Source organism: Megascapheus bottae, chromosome 2, assembly GCF_031878675.1.
Source record: "Megascapheus bottae isolate mThoBot1 chromosome 2, mThoBot2.hap1, whole genome shotgun sequence".
NCBI classification, from domain to species: Eukaryota; Metazoa; Chordata; class Mammalia; order Rodentia; family Geomyidae; genus Megascapheus; species Megascapheus bottae.
Window position 1 is genome coordinate 61,340,264 of NC_143510.1, and position 13,514 is coordinate 61,353,777.

Sequence of the window (13,514 nt, forward strand, 5' to 3'; positions counted from 1 at the left end):
AGTGGCAGAGTGCTTGCCTAGCATGCACGAAGGCCCAGGCTCAATTCCTCGGAACCACATACACAGAAAAAAGCTGGAAGTGGTGCTGAGGCTCAAGTGGTAGAGTGCTAAGCCTTGAGAAAGTCCAAGGACAGTGCTCAGGCCCTGAGCCCAAGCCCAGGACTGGCAAAAAAAAAAAAAAAAATTTGAGGATTGGTAAGAATAATAACTAGAACTCAACAAGCCTACCTCTTGCCATTTTAACTTGAAAATGAAACTTGGACATGATTTATAACAATAAGGAAGTGTAGATTTGGCTCCTACATAGCTGCAGAGTTTGTGGTCTCAGTTGTCTGTAGGTAGACATGATGCACTTGCAGGCTTGAGAAGCAGAACTGTAGGCTGCTTTTTTTTTATTATTATTGGGTAGATATTAGGATTGTTAAATAAAAATTCTAGGAGCTCACTATTTTGGATTCAGATCCTACACAGGGCCCCAACAGACAAGATTAAATTAAAACAGAGTTTTTTCTCTACCAAACCTAAATTCATTAAACCAAACGTAAATTCATTAAACCAAACCTAAATTGTCATCTGCTCTGAGAAATGAGGACAGGAAGATAATAACAAAATTTCCAAAACAGACCAGTTGTAATTGATGTGATAATGAAGTTTCCTCTGCTTTAATCCTTATATCCTTTAATCCCTTCAAAAAGCAACAGGAAACCAGTCCTAGTGATACAAACCTGTAATCCCAGGACTCAAGAGGCAAAACCAGAAAAATGGTTGAGGTGGCCTGTAGCAAAATCCTATCTCAAAAAACAGTGAGGGGGTAAGCTGAAACAGTCAGATGTTAATCAGTTGTTTTTCTGTTTCTGGGTCCCTGTCACTGCTTTACAATGCAGTACTTTGAAATGACTAATTTTTTTTCATTTATTCTTCTTTTTTTTCAGCTCTTCTGTCTACAAAAACAACTTCATGACTGCTCAGCCCATCTAAACACACATTATTTTACAAAACCAAGTGTTGCTTCACTCTAGAATAGAAAATAAAGTCAGTTAAGATCTTTATGCTAAACTGTTGTAGTTTTGTTCTTTGACAGTTCAGTATTCCAGAAGTCAAGGGAACAGTTTAGAAGAGACAGAGGCAGTGTTCAGCTCTGCCAAGTCCTGCAGAGAAGAGGTAAAATAGACTGAAGAGTCTTTGAGCTCAGTAATTAGAAGGTCACTATAACCTTAGCAAAACCAGTTATATTCCTTTAAGCAAGACAGTGATGCTTCACTGAGGAGAGGTAAGGACAGAACTGTGCTTGTATTGAGGGGCTAAAGTCACAGGATTTGAGACAAAATTTCCTCAATAGCAAAAAGTATAATTTTTATTATATACTGTATAAATACAATTTATGCTGAAATTATTCATAGGTTTTTGTGTATGTATTTGATGCTAAGAATGAACCTAGGGCCTTATTCATGCTAGGCATGTACTCCAGCGTTGAACTACATCCCAGCTCCAGTCTGTACATTTTTAAATGTATTTATTTTTAAGTATATTTATTTTTTGTCAGTCCTGGGGCTTGAACTCAGGGCCTGAGCACTGTCCTTGGCCTTTCTCAAGGCTCATGCTCTACCACTTGAGCCACAGCACCACTTCTGCCTTTTTCTATGTATGTGGTACCAAGGAATCAAACCCAGGTCTTCATGGAGGCTAAGCAAGCACTTTACCACTAGGCCACACTCCCGACCCCAATTTTTTAATTTCTATAACAAAAATACTGGAGGCAAGCTGCATGATAAGAAAAAGAGGGTTATTTTGGCTTATGGCTCTGAAGATACAAAGTCAAGATGCCTGATGATGGCATACTTGCTGGCAGATTCTCAAGGTCACATGGAAAAAGAGAGGAGTGCGTGTGTGTATTTGTGTCTCCATCTGCTTGTAAGATTACCAGATCCATCAGGAACTCCTCTCTAATGATCTTATCCAACCCTGACCTCATCCCAAAAGCCCCACCTGTAAACCTCATAGTGAGACTATTCCCACCTTCTTAATATCTCGGTGGTAATTACATTTCAATACATGAAGCCTCACACACTCAAACTATATCCAAATCATGGTGAGCTGGCCTTTTTTCTTTTTACACAGATGCATGGGAACAGGGAGAGAAAATACACTAAAATTCTCACTGATGGCAGCAGACTAGTAAGTTCAGCGTGACCAACATCATGAGCATTGTTTAAAACTAAAATAAGTATCTATAACATTTTGACATAAATGGGCTGTGATAAGCGATAATAAATATCATGCCTTATCTAAAGAGGATTCCAAAAATATAAAAAGGAGGAGATATGTTAATTAACCTTCATTTCTAAGATGACTCAAAAACATGATTGATTTAGTATTTAATAGACAACAGTCCAATATTTCAAATGTTGATCTTAAACACATTCACGTCTCATTGCAGATATCCCCTGCCTATATTCAGAGACAGAGCTTGAGAATGCCAAGGATACAGGAGATCAGCCCATAGACTGTACATGAAGAGACAGTTTTCCTTTAACCTCATATAACCATTTAATTCTTTCATCCAAAACAGTTTTAAGAAATTAACAAAACTATTTGGCATAATATTTGTAGAAAGGGATGGGAATATAAAAACCCAATGTTTAAATAAACAGCTAGATATAAAAATTCAAAGTAAATTTTCAGAAAATAATAAATGCCATTCTTTCTTTTAAAAGCCTCCAGTAACATACCGAGCACACAGGAAAGCATTTCTTCCAGACACCACAAATTTCCTCTCACACACAAGAAAACATTCACTATAGGAAACAAAATGGAGTCTCCTTCTTCTAGCCCAGTCTAGAGTCTGGTGGGAATGAAACTGACAGTTTCTGCCTGCATGTAAAGTACCTTTGACCTGTATTTGCAGAAGGCATGCTAGGTACTTGTCTCGGAACCTGCTCTTTTGTTGCTATCCAAAGCCTTTCTGAAGATAAGAACAATCACCTCTCAGCTTGCATGGTGCCTGTCTTGCCACTTTTCCACCCGTGCCTCTGCTGTGTGACTAAGCTCCTGTTTAGTTTCCTGAGAGCAGCCCCATTAGTATTCTCACCATGACTGAGCCCACAGAAACAAGCTAAAGACAATCATCACCAGCGAAGCATAGAATACAGATGTTCTGCACCAATCTCTAGGTGTTAGCCATCATAATTCAGTAGCCAGGCTGAACAGAACTAAAGAATAAATGACTAACAGGGTACTGCTATTACTTAAACAGGCAGGGACAGGACAGAAATCTCATACAATACCTTAGTAGTCATCAATCTTTGACTTGATTGTTCTTATATAAAGAAAAAGTAGCCATTTAAAGCAGATGTCTAAACTTAGAACCTGTTTGAATCTTGGATTTTCTATTGACTATGTGACTTCTGGCAAGGTGTAGTTTTCCTTCTTCATACCCATGACCAGGCTGGGACTGCAGAGGAAGCTCTAGGTCTAAAGCAGAAATCATTTAAACCCTTCCTGATTACCTCCCACTGGCTTTAGGTCCAGCTACTCTAAATTCATCTTTCTGAAATGTATCTGGTTTCGTGCCTGGTTCATGAGCCAGGGGGCCCTGTCTTCTAGAAGACTCCAGTTATTACCACTGGATTTGACTACCTGTGATAATCCTAAATTGACTCAACACATTTGAGGCTTCTATTCTGTTCTGGAATCAAGCAAAATGAATACATCCCCTGCACTCAGGCAAGTTACAAGTCAGAGAATGAAATCATGTTACCAAATGAATAAAAAGCTATGAGAAAGAAGTACAGGATGTGAATCAAGCAGATCTGGTGGGGCAGGGAGTATGGCAAAGAGGTGAAAGAAAGTCTGAGGAGCTAGCTAGCTTGTGTAGATAGAGACTGTTTGGAATTTGGGCCCCATCTTCGAGGAATGGGAAGTCACTGATAGGTATAAGCAAGTTGATAGCAACTTTTAACCCATTTAACCCACCCTATGAATACTGTGGGAATACTATGCAACATCAGTGAAGGCATCCAAGTGGATCAGTCAGAAGGCAATCACCAGGTTCTGGGTTCGAACAGGTAACAGAATGGGCTGGGGCAATAACAATGCACAACCCAGTGCTACGTGTTGGGGCGAATGGCGGTTTCAATCTCTACCTCAGTGGAGTTTCTGAAGAACAATGTCAGTTAGTATTCCCACTAGGATAATGGAGGGTACAGTTCTGCATATGCTGAGCAGAAATTCTAGAATACCCTCTGGTACTGTTACCTTTCTAGGGTTGGAACCTGGTCTGAGATAGCCTTCCTGGAATAAGCTTTGCTTCTTTTTTTTTTTTTTTTTTTCTTTGCCAGTCCCAGGGCTTGAACTCAGGGCCTAAGCACTGCCCTTGGGCTTTTTCAAAGCCTAGTGCTCTACCACTTAAGACACAGAAGCACCACTTCTGGCTTTTTCTTTGTATATGGTACCAAGGAATTGAACCCAGGTATTTGTGCATGCTAGGCAAACACTCTTACCACTAAGCCAAACTCTCTGCTCCAAACTTTGCTGCTTGAATCCCAAGTTAGAGGCTCATTGATAAATGAGCTAGATGCTAACTTCTTACCTAGTTTATCCATCGTTTAAATGTCCCCTCTTTGAAAAAGTGGACATGTGCTTAATATCAGATCTCAGACTCTATGTCTTTGTTTTCTTTTGTACAACCTCAGGCCCAGACTGGAACCAATGTGCCAATTATGAAAGCCTTCATGACAGCAGGTGCAATCAGGTAAGATTCCCAGCACCTGACCTATCCCAACAGGGCTTCTGCCAACTGTTTGAATTCCCTTTCCTCACTTAGTTAGACCCCTGGTGAGTCCATCTGATTCCCAAGATGCAAGTGCAATTTCTCTTTAGTCATGATGAAAGAGACATTTTCCCTAAAATCATTTACATTCTAATTTCTGGAAAACAGGGGAATTATACATTTGACAAGCAACTATTCTTTACTGGACTTCTTTTTTTGTCATAGTAAAACAATTTCAATGGTTTCATCCATGTACAAAAAGACAGTGAACTAAATACTGATGGATATTCTTTTTAAAATAGATGACCTCTTGGAAGAAGTGAAACCACTCCTTTTTTTTGTTTTAAAACATAAAAGAAAAACTAAATCCTGACAAAAATCCTGAACTCATAAAAACAAGCTATAATAAAAATAAACAAGAGAAGAATTCTAGATAAGTGGTCAATTATGACTTTTCAAACATTAAATTCCAGAGTGCATGTTTAATAATGTATTGTTGAATAGTAATTTACATTGAAGATGTTCTCACATTAGTCAGTTCAAGCAAATTCAGTAATGAAAAGCTTGAGAAGAAAACAAGACTCTGGCGCAGCACAGTTGAATAATGATTAATTTACAACAGCAATTAACACCTCAAAGGCCTCAGTAGAGAAGCTAGTTGGATGTGCAACAGTGAAATAACCCAACTGTTTATATCTGCCTGGATGATATTGGAGCAGGATATAAATGCTAATTTTATTTTTCAATTATCATCAAAAAGTTACACAAAGGGATTTCAACAAATCAGTCAGAACCAACTTTAGACACACACGTGCGCGCACACACACACACACACACACACACACACACACCCTCTCTTCTGATTTCTTCAAGGAAGCTAACAACAGAAGCATGGAGCTCATAAACTATCACATGTACTACCAACTTTTCCTCTGATAATTTGTAGACATAGAATAAATAGACATATAAATGACTTAAGTGATCACATTGAAATTTGGTTTTGAGATTGCATTCAAAAGCCATGATTGTGCAAATGTTACTGAAATGACTGGTGTATGGCCAGTGGTTTTCCCTATTAGGTACAAGTATAGGACTGTCCTTTGGATTGTGATTACAACAGCTATTCATAGAACCTGCCTCTTCAGTTTGCTCTGGGAGTTGATAAGGAAACCATCTTTTTTTTTTTTTTTTTTTTTTTTTTGCCCTTGGTTACATTGCTTGTCAGACTTGGATAGGAGTCTGTCCCTAAAACAGACCACAAAGTGGCTGTCTAAGTTATTTAGACATTCATAACAACTAACTAAGATTGCTGTGAGGCAAGACAATCAATGGCTTAGTAACTGGCTGTCATGGTGCCAGAATGCAGCAAATGATCACATTTTGATGGAATGTCTTCTTGGCTCTGGAAGGTACCATGTGAGATGGTGGTGAAGGAGGTATAATGATTATTTCAAACTGAAATCATTCAAAAAATTCTAACTTCAGAACATATACAGCAAGCCATAAAGATACTTTTGGGAGGGATGTCTTTTATGTACGAAGGCTAGAAAATAGGCTGGATCACTAGAGACCATAGATGAGGCTACAATGAAGCTGAATAAATGAACTCTGAAGTAACCCTCAACTTCCTCTAGCTCCTAGCAACCCCACACATACCTCTTAGTTACATCCCTATCCAGACTATCTTATTCCACAGATCCATCTGTCTGGCCTCTTTAACAGATTTATTGTTCTTTGTATTTTAAAATAATACATAAAATTATCATGCTTTGGTTCATCTCTCCATATTTCAATCTCTTGTGAAGATCTTCACATGTTCATAAATTTAATTTTTAAAACTCCTATGCTTTTCTCTTGTTAATCAGATCTTTCACTAATTTGGTTCCTAGATCCAACCAAAGAACCCAGAGAAGAAAATATGAGAGAGGGGGAAAGAAGAAAAGGACTAAGGGGGTGAACCAATTAGAGATTATCTAGTAGTGAAAGAAAGGACTCAAACTGAGTCCTTTCTGGGGGAGAGGGAGAAAGTAGGGGACTGGGGATTGAATCTGCTTTTATTTTGGTGTTCTAAATTCTGCACTGATTGTTCTTATCAATCGCTATGAATTAGGATTGGTTATGTAACAGTGATAGACCACTCACTGTAATGTCAAATATGCATATTCCAACATCAGGCTTCAAGCAGAAATCAAGGCTATATATTCTTCTTACACCAGAAGGAACATCAGAATGTGGTTTGTCCTAGGTTTGCAGGTGCAGGTAGTTAAAGGGTTTAGCAAATCAAAAAGCTGAGTACCTGATAATTACTGGACTTACAGCCCAAGATAGTAATGATGACAGCTAACATTTATTAAGCATTTACTGAAAAAAATATGCTTAAAAAAACCTTTGTACTTACTGTTTTCCATATTTCAAACAACCACACTATGTGAATTGTGCATTTAGCTATCACACAATACTCATTTTTTGGATGAAGTAACTATGTGGCTTGCCAATGGCCATGTAGCCAGTTAGTAAGACTGAAGCAAAGAGTCAGTCTGACACCAGATCTGTCACTTAATGACCTCACAATACAATAATGCCTCTCAATTGTTGGGGACCAAGTATGGGGTCAGTGCCTTGGGCCTGAACAAGGAAGTAAGCTGTTATCATGATGACTTTGGGCTAAGTTAATTGCTTTTTATTTAACCTATTTGAGACTTGATTGCTATTTTGTACAAATGTAACCCCTGTATTTAAGGTTGGAACTTGAAACAAATGGCGCTACAGTCTTAAGCTCATGGCCTTAAGCTACAGTCTTAAGCTCACCTTGGGCTGTAGTCCTCCCGACCCCATCTTTTTCTTGTCATCTTCTTTTTGTCTTCTTCTTTTCCCAGTCTTCACGCCCAAGGTCAGGAATCCTGGTTCGCTGCTGGCTGGCTCCAGCACCTAATGAGTTTTTCTTTTTAAAAAGCAACTTTTTGCCAGTCCTGGGGTTTGAACTCAGGGCCTGAGCATTGTCCTTGGTCTTTCTCAAGGCTAGAGCTCTACCACTTGAGCCACAGCATCACTTCTGGCCTTTTCTGTGCATGTGGTACTGAGGAATTAATTGAACCCCGGACTTCATGCATGCTAGGCAAGCACTCCATCACTAGGCCAAACTCCCCGCCCCCAACTTTTTTTTCTGCCAGTCCTGGATCTTGAACTCAGGGCCTGAGCACTGCCCTTGGGCTTTCTTAAGGATAATGTGCTACCACTTGAGCCACAGCACTACTTCCAGTTTTGTCTGTGTATGTGGTACCATGGAATCGAACCCAGGTCTTTGACCATGTTAGGCAAGCACTTTACTATTAGGGTTCAGTTCCCCAATAGTAAGGTCCATGATCAAAGGAAAGAGTCTGACACAAAAGCTAAAGTTAAACAGAAGTTTATTCCACGCCTAGCATCAATAATCATACTGACCAGTCAGAGCCCTCTCTAAGATGTGAGAGAGCAACCCGGCCTAATCTCACAGAATACTTTTATAGGCCACCAGCCATGTGGTTGGGCTTGGCCATACACAGTTGGCCAATGGAATCTCAACATACTTGAGTGACGGCTGGGGCAACCACTGACACCTTTGCTGTTTGAGCTGACCTATCATCTTGGTGGGCTTCTGGTGCACTGCTCTGACTACAAAGGAAAGGGAGGGAGTTTCCTGGCAGGCAAAGAGGTTAGGGAGGGGGAGGAATTCTGGTAACTCCACCTGGTTAAGCCATGCTTGTAGTCTGAGCTCTGTTATCAGGGAATTTACAGCCCCTGGCTTGAGTCAAGTACTCCTTGGTCATGAAAGGGTCTCTATTTTAGGGGAAATCAACAAAGGGATCCCTTTCTTGATTTTAAGGATGCTAGTAGCTGTTCCTACTTAAATACAAAAGTTCCTAAGGTCAGTCCATTCAGGAAAGAGCCCATCAATACTTGCAAAAAAAGTTCCAGAATTATGTTATTATGTTCTGGTACATTCATTCAATCTTACTTTTTTTTTTTTTTTGCTTGCCAGTCCTGGGACTTAAACTCAGGGCTTGAACACTGTCGTTGGGCTTTCTCAAGGCCTAGTGCTCTACCATTGAGCCATAGCACCATTTCCAGCTTTTTCTGTGTATGTGGTATCAAACCCAGAGCTTCGTGCACGCTAGACAAGCACTCAACCACTAGGCCACACTCCAGCCCCCTCAGTTTTCCTTTTTGCTTTACAGTTATGTTTCCTCTCCCACAGTATGTTCTTCTCTGAGCTTCAAATTTACCAAAATTTATCTGAAACCTAAGATCAAGTAGCAATATGCAAGTTCTTTTTCCAATTAGCAAATCAATATCTATCTTTGGCCTATGGTAACACATCCAGTCTAAATCAGATTCCCTCTATGATTTATTCATATTCTTTAAGAATCCTTGGGAGCACCACCACAATTATTTTGTTAGTTTTTTCTGTGTAAAAAAAACTGTGCTTCATGCCTGTAACCCTAGTCACTCAGGAGGCTGAGATCTGAGGCTTGCTAGTCAAACACCAACCCAAATAGAAAAGACCCTAAGACTTGTTGCCAGTTAACTATCAAATGAGCCAGAAGTGGATCTGTAGCTCACATGGTAAGTCAGAGACAGCACCCAGCACCCTAGTTTAAGCCTTAGGACCAGCACAAAAAAGTGAAACATTTAATTAGGAGGAGAGTTTTTGCAACAAACACTCTGTGGAGGACTGAAGATTATGTCATCTGTTTTGTAGTGTAACTCAGCAAAAAGGTCAAGCTGGATATTGTACTGCAAACAAGAAAATGAGCTGTTTTCCCCCTAGAGTAACTCTGTATCCACAAGACCACTATTTGATTTTCTCATGGCTCAGACCTAATGTCTACCCAGTGTCTAACCACATTACCTGTTTCTCTCTAAACTAATATGAAATTTGTACTTTTTTTTGCTTCAAGGAATATGACAGATTTATTTCAAGTTGTTTTTGATTGATTTATTATTTGAGAAAGACAATTTTATTCACTTCTGGGCTTAAGGCCAACATTTTAACAAGCTGACAGCACTCCACATTTGATGTTGGTATTGTTTCTAGGCAAGACTTCCTTTCTGCCTAGAAGCAAATGCATTCCATGTGTCTTGCTGTCTTCATGGGTCAGAGCAAGAGTGACTGCCTTGGGCAAAATTACCAAATTGATAAGATCTGTCTATAATAGTAGATTTGCATAATACTTTACTCCATATAGGTTATCCTTCAGAATAGTTTGACCTTAAGTATCTTTCTTACAAATGTAATTTCTGTTTTTGCAGACAAAATATTAATTGGCATTAGCCTAAAGTACGGAGATATGTAAGGATTGCAGACTTCGGTACAAAGTTAAAAAAGAAATGCTTGGAAGTGGTACTGTGGCTCAGAGGGTAAAGCAGTAGCCTTGAGCTGAAGAACTCAGGGACAGCATCCAGACCCAGAGTTCAAGTCCCATGACCGACAAAACAAAACAAAACAAACTTTCCTTACCCAGCCTGCATGTGTCATTTGCATGAAAGGAATGAAATAATGTTTATAAAGTACCCGACAGTTTTTTTTTTTTTTGCCAGTCCTGGGCTTGAGCTCAGGGCCTGAGCAATGTCCTTGGACTTTCTCAAGGCTAGAGCTCTACCACTTGATCCTCAGCACCACTTCCGGCTTTTTTCTATGTATGTGGTACCAAGGAATTGAACCTGAGTCTTCATGCATGCTAGGCAAGCATTTTAACCACTAGGCCAAACTCCCGGCCCAGTACCTGACAGTTTTTAAGAGAGACAAGAACAGGGGCGTTGATCAAGTTCATTGTGATATATTCATAAAATGGAATACTACTCAGGCCTCCAGTATATGCATTAAGCATCTACTATAAGCCAGGCATTGTATTAGAGAGAATCAAAACTGAAAAGATCATTTTTCCTGAGATAGTATCTCACGGTGTATGGCCTTGATTCGTTATCCTTCTGCCTCAGACTCCCAAGTACTGGAATTATGACCATGTACCGCAATAGCCAGCTTAAAAGATTTTAAAATCTATTGTTAAACATTTGTCTTGTCTGAAGGTGGTCAGTGCATAAGTCTGGGTCTCAGTAGCAGCAGGTAGCAATTTCAAAGAATGACATCTTTGAGCTCTCATAATTATCACAAAGCCCTGTCTTCTAATATTTTTCATATATAAACCAGAGGGGGATGGTATATAAGATGACCTTGGGTCCTGCTCAGGAACTTCCACAGACTTCCATCTCAACCATTACTTCTAAGCTGGACATTGATGACTCATACTTGTAATCCTAGCTACTCAGGAGGCTGGGATATGAGGATCTTAATTTGAAGCCAGCCAAGTTAGAAAAGTCCATGAAACTCTTACCTCCAATTAACTAGCGGAAATCTGGAAGTGGAGCTGTATGGTAGAGTGCCAGCCTTGAGTGAAATAGCCAAGGGATAATGCCCAGGCCATGAGTTCAAGCCTCAGTATCAACACTAAAACAACAACAAACCTGTAGAGAAATTATTGGCAAAATTTGGCCCTCAGAGCTTCATTAACATTTCAAATGCTGAAAAATTCATTTATCCTCTGCTAATCCAACATGTGTAACTCTCTTGTTTTTGATTTGCTTGCTTGCTAGCTTTACTTCTGTAGCTTCTGCCTCTTCTACTTAAGTTGCTTACAAGCCTTCATTTAAACTAGCTGAGTAAAATGTTACATTTATCTTTCAGGGCATGCAAAGTTCCTTTGATCTTGGTGTTGGAACTCTCTCAGCTTTGCCTCCTACCAAAGGTAACAATAAACAATCTGCATTGCCAATCTTAATCCTTCCCGTTCTGACTGCATCATTATTTCTGGTGATACTTCTGTGAATGGTTTTCTGATAGTCTTTGCCAGCAGGAACTCTGTACTCTTGCTGCCATATGGTCTTACTATTGAGCTGTCCATCCCAAATATTCCTGGCAAATGTGGATACTAATATCATTACCTTAGATGCTAGACTCCAAAGAAGACATTTGATTTGCAAATGCTTAAAACTGTTTTTCAATTAAATAATCAGATCTTTTGGCTTCTCTACAGTTGGGGGTCTAGGAAAATATAAGAAACATCCAGGCTGGGAGTTTGGCCTAGTGGTAGAGTGCTTGCCTAGCATGCACAAAGACCTGGGTTCGATTCCTCAGTACCACATACATAGAAAAAAAAGCCAGATGTGGTGCTGTGGCTCAAGTGGTAGAGCTCTAGCCTTGAGAAAGTCCAAGGACAGTGCTCAGGCCAGGACTGGCAAAAAAAAAAAAAAAAAAAAAAAAAAAAGAAAAAAGGAAAAAAACAAACATCCAGGCCAGAGATTCCACCTCACTCCAGTTAGAATGGTCAGGATCAAGAAATCTAATAACAACAGATAGATGCTGGAGGAGATGTGGCCAGGAGGGATCAGTAATACACTGTTGGTGGGAGTGCAAACTCATTCAACCACTACAGAAAGCAGTATAGCAGTTACTCAAAAGACTAAACAAAGAGCTCCCCTATGACCCAGCAATTCCACTACTTGGCATTTACCCAATCGTCCAGAAACAAGGGCATATTAAATCTACTAGCACAACGATGTTCGTTGCAACACTATTTACAATAGCAAAAATATGGAACCAACCCAGATGCCCTTCAGTTGATTGGATCAACAAGATGTGGTAATTATACAAAATGGAATTCTATGCTGCTGTCAGAAAGAACGACATCGCCCCATTTGTAAGGAAATGGAAAGACTTAGAAAAAAATCATATTAAGTGAAGTAAGCCAGACTCAAAGGAACATAGTCTCAATGGTTTCCCTCATTTGTCATAATCAATAGAAACCTTGGGCTCTCCTAGCAGAAATTTACAATGGAACAAAATCTAGATACATAAGGCCATATAGTATGATGCTAAATGTAAAGACCTCCAGGATATAGAAACCAAAGCCATATAATGAGTGATTGTTGTCCTTAATGTACTATGTTATCTCTCATCTTTTGCTGTCCCTTGATTAACTCATATTGTTACAATATTTCACCTTGTTATCTGATATATTTTATATATGCTTAATTGGTTATTTGAAATTGGATAGGGAAGGGGGGAATCAAGATAAGCAGGGGTAGGGGGAACGAAATGGGGACCAAGACATGAGAAAGGGTATCAATGTTTGTGAAGTAATGTACCTTCTATCTGGTGAATATAATGTAACCCTTCAATTAATTACAATAAAAAATATATGAAGGGCCAGGAGTTTGGCCTAGTGGTAGCGGGCTTGCCTAGCATGCACGAAGACACGGGTTCAATTCCTCGGTACCACATACATAGAAAAAAGCCGAAAATGGTGCTGAGGCTCAAGTGGTAGAGCTCTATCCTTTAGAAAGTCCAATGACAGTGCCCAGGCCCTGAGCTCAAGCCCAGGTCTGGAAAAAAAAAAACATATATATATATATATATATATATATATATATATTAAAAAAAAAAAAAAAAGAAACATGCGGGCCAGGAGTTTGGCCTAGTGGTAGAGTGCTTGCCTAGCATGCACAAAGACCAGGGTCCCATTCCTCGGTACCACAATGCACAGAAAAAAAAAAAGCCAGAAGTAGTGCTGTGGCTCAAGGACAGTGCTTAGGCCCTGAGTCCAAGCCCAGGAATGGCAAAAAAAAAAAAAAAAAAAAAAAAAAGAAAGAAAGAAAGGAAAGAAAAGAAAAGAAAAGTATGGGGCCAGAAGTTTGACCTACTGGTAGAGTG